Source organism: Schistocerca nitens, chromosome 5 (assembly GCF_023898315.1).
Source record: "Schistocerca nitens isolate TAMUIC-IGC-003100 chromosome 5, iqSchNite1.1, whole genome shotgun sequence".
NCBI lineage: Eukaryota > Metazoa > Arthropoda > Insecta > Orthoptera > Acrididae > Schistocerca > Schistocerca nitens.
In genome coordinates this window covers 363,735,820-363,743,729 of record NC_064618.1, presented here as the reverse complement: position 1 = coordinate 363,743,729, position 7,910 = coordinate 363,735,820, and positions in this window count along the sequence as shown.

Here is a 7,910-nt window from a genome sequence, read left to right as displayed (position 1 = left end):
ACAGTGCCACCATAGGGAGTGATCACAGACTCCTTATGGCAAAAATTTGATTGCCTATAGGAAGGAACAACACTTCTATAGAACCAACCTTGAAAGAAGAAAAATTTAGTATAGAGTCCTTATGGACTAAATCTACAAACATTTTATATCGGAAAGGATTATCAGAGAAAATAAAAGAGGAATCCATTAAGGCAGAGGATAACGTACAACAGGTTTTGGAGAAAATAAAAGAAAGTGTTGAAGCAGCAGCTCAAGAAGCACTACGTACACTACAATGCAAGAGAGAAAAACAAGCAGAACGTCATGATTCTGCAAACAGGTAAAAGAAATGTTTGAAAAAAAGAGGTCTGCTTACTAGAAATATAGAACACTCAAAACACATGAGTCTTATGAAGATCACAAAAGAACTCGTAATGAGACAAAATCACTAGTGAATCGTTTTAGACAAGAGCTTAGAGAAACCTTTTGTAAAAATTTAGAACGTAACTGCTACGGGCAGCACAAACAAATGTGGAAAAAGATATGACGGCAGACGAAAGAATTAAATGGAATATTGAAAGTGAACGACATAAAGCTGGAATCATGGTTAAATATTTAAGAGAGAAGTATAAAGGTAAAAAATCACCAGAAAACAAAGAGATATCAGAGTTCAATATACAAGTAAAAGGCGATGTAACTGTTTCACATGCAGAGGTAGAAGAAGCGGTAAATGGCTCTGAGCACTAAGCGACTTAACTTCTGGGGTCATCAGTCGCCTAGAACTTAGAACTACTTAAACATAACTGACCTAAGGACATCACACACATCCATGCCCGAGGCAGGATACGAACCTGCAACCATAGCGGTCGCTCGGCTCCAGACTGTAGCGCTTAGAACCGCAGGGCCACTCCGGCCGGAAGAAGCGGTAAGTCTGCTAAAAAAGAGGACGTCTCCAAGGAAAGATAGGATTCTCAATGAATTACTGAAGTACGGAGGATATCGATCAACTGAACAGCTAACCAAGGAGGCTAACAATGTTTTAACTGGTAATAACGTTTCCAGTCGAATGGAGAACAAGTGTTACAGTTCTCATGTGTAAAAAAGGAGATAAGAAAGACCCATCGAACTATAGAGAGGTAAATCCACTGCGCTCAGTTCTTAGACTAATAACAAAAATAATAGGAAATAAAATACAAAGCATTACAACCCTTGCGGAGGGCAGTATCGTTTTAGATCCGATAGACAGTGCACAGGTGCAGCATTCGTTCTTAGTTCGGTTGTAGAGAAGATCATCTTATCTCCGTTTTATTGATTTACAGAAGATTATTGGTAGGATTCAATTAACAGATGCGGTAAACCTGCTCTAAAATTTGGGGATTCTTTCCAACTTAATAAAAGAATTGAAGACATTTATTCCAACAATTAGATCCAGACGAAAAGTGGTTCCAGGGTAACTACCTGCATAGCAGGCAATGTGGCTTTTTGAGCCCGTTACTTTTTAATATAGTCATGGACTAGGTTATAAAGAAGGTATTGCGTCGTAGTGGTTATAGAACGGGGGACGAAGAAATAAAAATCATTTGTTATATGCTGACGATGCAGTACTGCTGGCTAACAGTGAACATAATCTGCAGAAACTTTCACATATATTTAAGGTGGCAGCCAAAAAAGTAAATATCGTTATACCCACTCAAGAAACCAAAGGTATTACCACATCCACGGAACTAACTAGAGACAAAATGGAGGTAGATGCAAAAGTTATTCAACGGGTAATGAGATTTAAATATGTTGGCACTGAAATGTCTAGCAGTGGAAACGTCAAAAAGGAAATTAGAGAACAAGTAGCAAACGGCAATAAAGTGGCGGGATGATTAAATGATACTACTTAGAAAAATAAGCATAAAGGAAAAGATGTAAAGACAAGAAGAATGCACAAAACAATAGTCAGAACTACGACATACAAAAGAGCCGAGGCATAAAAGCAAAGGCTTTTGGAACCCACGTAACTGGAAATTCTGCTGACTATTTCAGTGAACACACTGCAAGATACAGGGAGAATTTAAAGCATTAGAAAAGGATGTAAAGTGGACGCCATTAATGGGTGGGTGCCTAAGGGAAAGTATGAATAGGACGAACATATAGACAGGATGGATGAACGGAAGATTGTGAAAATCGTAAGAAAGAAGTTACCAGCTAATAAAAGAAATACTGGACGTGCAAGGAAAAGATGGAGCTAGAAGTCAGGGCAGCCTGAGGTGTACTGAAGGAAACAGACTTTAGCCTAGGAAGAGAGGAAGAAGAAGAAGAGGAACAAGAAGATATATTTTAACACGTTTGAGCCAATGCTAACACCAGAACGACATTGAAAGGTCATCAATTCACAGTCACTGTAAAGTCATGTACCACTGACAGAACAGTCGTACACAGACACCTTAGGAGAGACCATGAATTGATGTCCTTTTTAAGCTTAATACTGCTCATGGCACATGTTGAAACACGTACGAGTATGTATCTTATCGTATACGTAAACAGAATCGATAAAGATAGAACATCATTTCCAATAGCATTATTATCATCGCTGATTCATTTCCCTATTTAATGTCGTTCATCGACAAAAATCTCATCATAGTCAAAAAGTTTTCTTTTTCTTCCTTCTTTTTAAATTTCTGCTTAACACCTGGGCAACTATACGTAACATTTGGTGGATTAGCAGAGATTATTACCTCTCTAAGACGGTAATTTAATATGTGCTGCATGGTTCTTGTTAAATGAAGATGTTCACATAAATTAGGTGGTATAATTTAGAATGGTAGATTTTAAAGAGTAGTCGGTCTTGAGCTGTGTTGGAAGAATGTCTAATCAGAAAGGTGTCTGCTATAATGTACTTAAACCATTTACGACGGGAGTCATGAGGTCCAGTTATTACCTCAAGAAACTAAAATTATGCAACTGGCTTTTTGTTTGCTTGCAGGTAAGTGCCTGTCATTCGTTTATGTGTTGAAATTCGCTCGCCGCATTTCCATAGCAAGCATATAGGGAAGCGAAAACAATTGAGTGCAGCCAACTGACACAGTTGAGTGTCGTGTGGTACTCGTTTTCTACATTTTAAGCGTAACAGCACTACAACAATCAATGGCAGTCGGTGGCAGTGTACAGTAACAATGCAGCAACATATGAGACGGCTGGCGTATACGCTTCGAAAGTGGTGAAACGTCTACATGTATACTTCGCAAAACACTTTATGGTGAGTGGCGCAAAATCTTTGTGTGTCGCTGTCACTCCCAACCACCATCTTCTTCCAGTGACGAATCGTTGGCAGGAGCAGCGATTGTTCGTAAGCCTCTGACTGCGTGGCCGTACCCATGTGAGTTGGGCAGGAGGCAGCTGCCCCCCTCCCCCCCTCCCCCGACACACACACTTCCATCTCCCCACCTCCCTCCGCCTCTTGATTTTGTATTCCTACGTGCCTACTGTTGTCATTGAAAGCTATGTTACAGTTACATCACGACTTACTTATATACATTATGCGTTAACGTTTGAAAAAAATCGCGCTGCACGCCCGGTCCAGTTCCATTCTTGTAACACGCAAGCACGGTAAACAAGAGCAACGCTCGCTAGCCACTGTCGCGCTTCGTGCCGACGACGACGGACTAAGATTAACGAATCTCGCCGAGCTACTCGATTTCTTGACTATGAATGGGACTGCGACATTCTAAACGGCGGGTTTGGGAGTGAATTGCGATTGGCTTGACGTCATTTGACATGCTATTGTTTCTTGTGAGCCAAACGTTGGCGATGAAAAATATTCATTCAGCGTCCATATCAAACTAAATTAAAAAATCCGGTTGGCATTATGTTGTCAAAAGTGCATTATGTTCAAGAATAATAACGAGTGTCACATTGAATAACAATGGACACTAGTAATTTTTGTTAGTATTTTTTATTATTAATTTTAATATCTTATTTGTAAACGGAAATAATGCTTTTGGTATCTAAGTGTGGCTTAGAAAGCTACCTAACACTATGAAAGTTGTGGTCATGGTACCGATTTATGCAACTAGAACTGATTTTACCAACGTAAAATATTTGCAGTTTCTCTATAGTCTGGCTAACGAAAGCTCAACCTTGCGTTTTGACGAACAACACACAATTCAAATATCATCTTTTAATACCAAACTGTGTATGTTAGTAGACTTGATGTTCTTGATACTTGATGTGATAAAATGTCTCTGTCCGTCTGCCATTTTCCATAATAATCTTAGATTATTTTCACTTTGATACGTTGCATGGGGGCTTAATTAAAATAAAATGAAAATAATTTTAATTTTTGGTAGCTGTATGTCCGATTACGCTATGTCTTGTAAACGGTTGGCCCTGACTAGTATTATCACGCTATCTGACTGCATAGAACAACAACAAAGAATGAAATGGAAATTTTCATTAACACAATTAATTAATTAAGTCCCCAGCAACTATAAAACCTACGAAACCAAAGCACAAGTGTAACTGTTCTGTGTGTGGAAGTATGACTCAACGTACGCATCTGGCACGATTCTTCTTCAACAACACAAGAAATTTTAAATATCATTTATACTGAATTAATTAAAGAAAATAGAAATACCATAATTACTCAAGAAAACCAGAATTACACTCTAATACAAGAACACAAGCCAGATGCTTTGTTGACTGAACCTGTAATGACGCATTATTCAGGACATTGAAATAATGAGAAAGAAAAGAAAAGTAGTTTGTTACCTTAATTTATATTGATGAAAAGCACTCTAGACATTACAATCTCTCCACACCGACTCGCTACTATCACATCTCAACAAGAACTTTTCAGTATCACATCTCAGCAAGCACTGCCTACTAGCTCATCTCAACAAACACTCCTCACTACGACATCTCAGCACTGACTACCACGAGTTCTCCCAAAGCACTGCCCACCACGAGTTCTCAATAATCACTGCCAGTGGAGGCGGCGGAACAATGCTCTCTAGCGCGATCTCTGGCGCTGTGGCTCAGTGTAGCCACCTTTCATATGCCCTTCCTCCACGGCTAGAATTTGATGGTATTTTTGCCAGCATTGGTGGTGAAAATACCACCAAATTCGTCAAAAAAATACAGACAAAAATAAAAGATAATATTAATGCGTAAATATCATATAACTAGATAAAATTTTGGCTTTGCACTGACCTTTCAATAACCTAATATATAAAATACAGTAAGCAATACAAATTCTTTCATGCATGTGACTTTACATAACAGTTTACACAAGTATTATGTGGTTAAACAGTTCAATCAATAGCGTCAGCAATGACGAATATGTGCAGGTAAGAGTCTCATAACTTTTCACAAACAGTAATACACAAAAAATCAGTTTATACAAATATTCACATAAACGCTTTCCATAGCCCAAGAAACAAGTAGTTGACAGTTCCAGCAGTAGCACCCAGCAATGGTCAACAGGTGCAAATACCAACAAGTGACATTTTTTCAGTAGAAACAGTCCATCAGTGGCACGCAGTAATGTTGAGTAGGTGCAGACACCAACAAGTAACACCATTTCAGTATAAGCAGTTCCATTAGTTGCACCAGCAATGTTGAGCAGGTGCACACAGCAACAGGTGACATCTTTTCAGTAGAAGCAGTCCACCAGTGGCACCCAGCAATGTTGAGCAGGTGCCGACACCAACAAGTGACATCATTTCGGTAGAAGCAGTCCATCACTGGCACCCAGCAATGTTGAGCAGGTGCAGACATCAATAAGTAACACCGTTTCAGTATAAGCAGTTCCATCAGTGGCACCAGCAATGTTGAACAGGTGCAGATATCAACAGGTGACATCTTTTCAGTAGAAACAGTCCATCAGTGGCACCCAGTAATGTTGAATAGGTGCAGACACCAACAAGTAACACCATTTCAGTATAAGCAGTTCCATCAGTGGCACCAGCAATGTTGAACAGGTGCAGATATCAACAGGTGACATCTTTTCAGTAGAAGCAGTCCACCAGTGGCACCCAGCAATGGTCAACAGGTGCAGACACCAACAAGTAACACCATTTCAGTATAAGCAGTTCCATTAGTGGCACCAGCAATATTGAGCAGGTGCAGACAGCAACAGGTGACATCTTTTCAGTAGAAACAGTCCATCAGTGGCACCCAGCAATCTTGAGCAGGTGCAGACATCAACAAGTAACACCATTTCAGTATAAGCAGTTCCATCAGTGGCACCAGCAATGTTGAACAGGTGCAGATATCAACAAGTGACATCTTTTCAGTAGCAGTAGTCCATCAGTGGCACCCAGTAATGTTGAATAGGTGCAGACACCAACAAGTAACACCATTTCAGTATAAGCAGTTCCATTAGTGGCACCAGCAATGTTGAACAGGTGCAGACCGCAGTCCATAATATTCACTTTCACTAATCACACTGTTCATCAGCAGAAATTAAACATGACTAAATGTCACACATCATGTTGAAAAGTGCAGCACCATCACTAATCAGACAGTTCAGGCATGAACAATAGTTTGAATACACATACAATGCTTTTACACAAAACATACAAATCATAATAAACACACAAATGATATCAGATAATTGTCATATTAAATATTACAAATACACAAATATCAGTAAACCTATAATTTTTATGGGTGTCAGTGCAAGCCACAACAACAAGTAAAATAATATTTAGGAGATAGGTTGGGATTACTTCTCTGGGATTATAAAAGGAAAACACACAAAACACACTCACTCATCTTTCATCCACATTTAGTGCTACTGTGTAGTTGAATAGTGTTAACTGTGTAAATGCAATTCTGTCAAAATTTTATGTTCATCATGTGTATCAAGTAGTAGTGGCAGCAATGTATAACAGTCAATAATAGTTAGTCAACGTCATAGTCATCATGTCAAGACCAATGTTTGCCAAGCCAGATCAAAATGTACGGTTGCTGAACAACTGTCAGTGAGCCAAGATATGCAAATGCTTCCTCTCTCCAAAAAAAAAAAAGTATATACTCCTTATTGATTTAACAAAGTGTGTGTGTAGACAATCTTCTTTGTACTTGAGTGTTCTAGTCTGCCATCTTCATCCTCCTTGTTCCATATAGACCAACAAAAAAAAATATGCTCCTCACTTACTTCACCTCTTATCCACCAAACTCCAATAATCATCAGCATTACATAATCTCAATACTTCAATAATACCTCATTTACCTTACCTCTTGTCCACGAAACTCCAATAATCATCAACTTCACATAATCTCAATACCTCAATAATACGTCGATACATATAAACCTCAGCACCAATATCATTTCACTTCCATAACAACTCTTTCCTCTAGTCAGTCTCCTCGAACAAGTACAGACAAAATCCTAGTGCAACTTCAATTCAGCATCCCATACAATCCGAAGACACAGTGTCCACACACAACCTCTGTATAATCCATCTGACCCAAATCTTCTACTCATTATAAATTATAAGATACATTTTGGTTCCTTGTCCATCGTTAAATAAAAGAAATGCATACATGACCTCTAACAGACTTTAGTTTGAATAACTTTCAGTAAGTAAGTACGATTACGAAGTGTTAATGATGGTGATATTTCAGTGTGTACACCACTTCAAAAATCATGGCAGAAACAAACATGTGGAGTATTTTTTGTGTCGAGTGTCACTTCCTATTTCAATTGCTCACGAAGAATGCAGTGTAATAACTGTCAATGGTCTAAACCTAGTGTTGGTATGTCATGTCGTTAGCTTCCTTCCTATTAGCATAAATTTATACAGCTTCCATAAAACCTCCAGCTCATGTGACTTCTATGAAGTTTCTCGTACTAATGTCGTTCGTCGAATTATAGCAGTTCATTTTCTTATCTTAAAAATATAAAGCACTGAGCATAAGCAAAACATGCAATAGCGAGT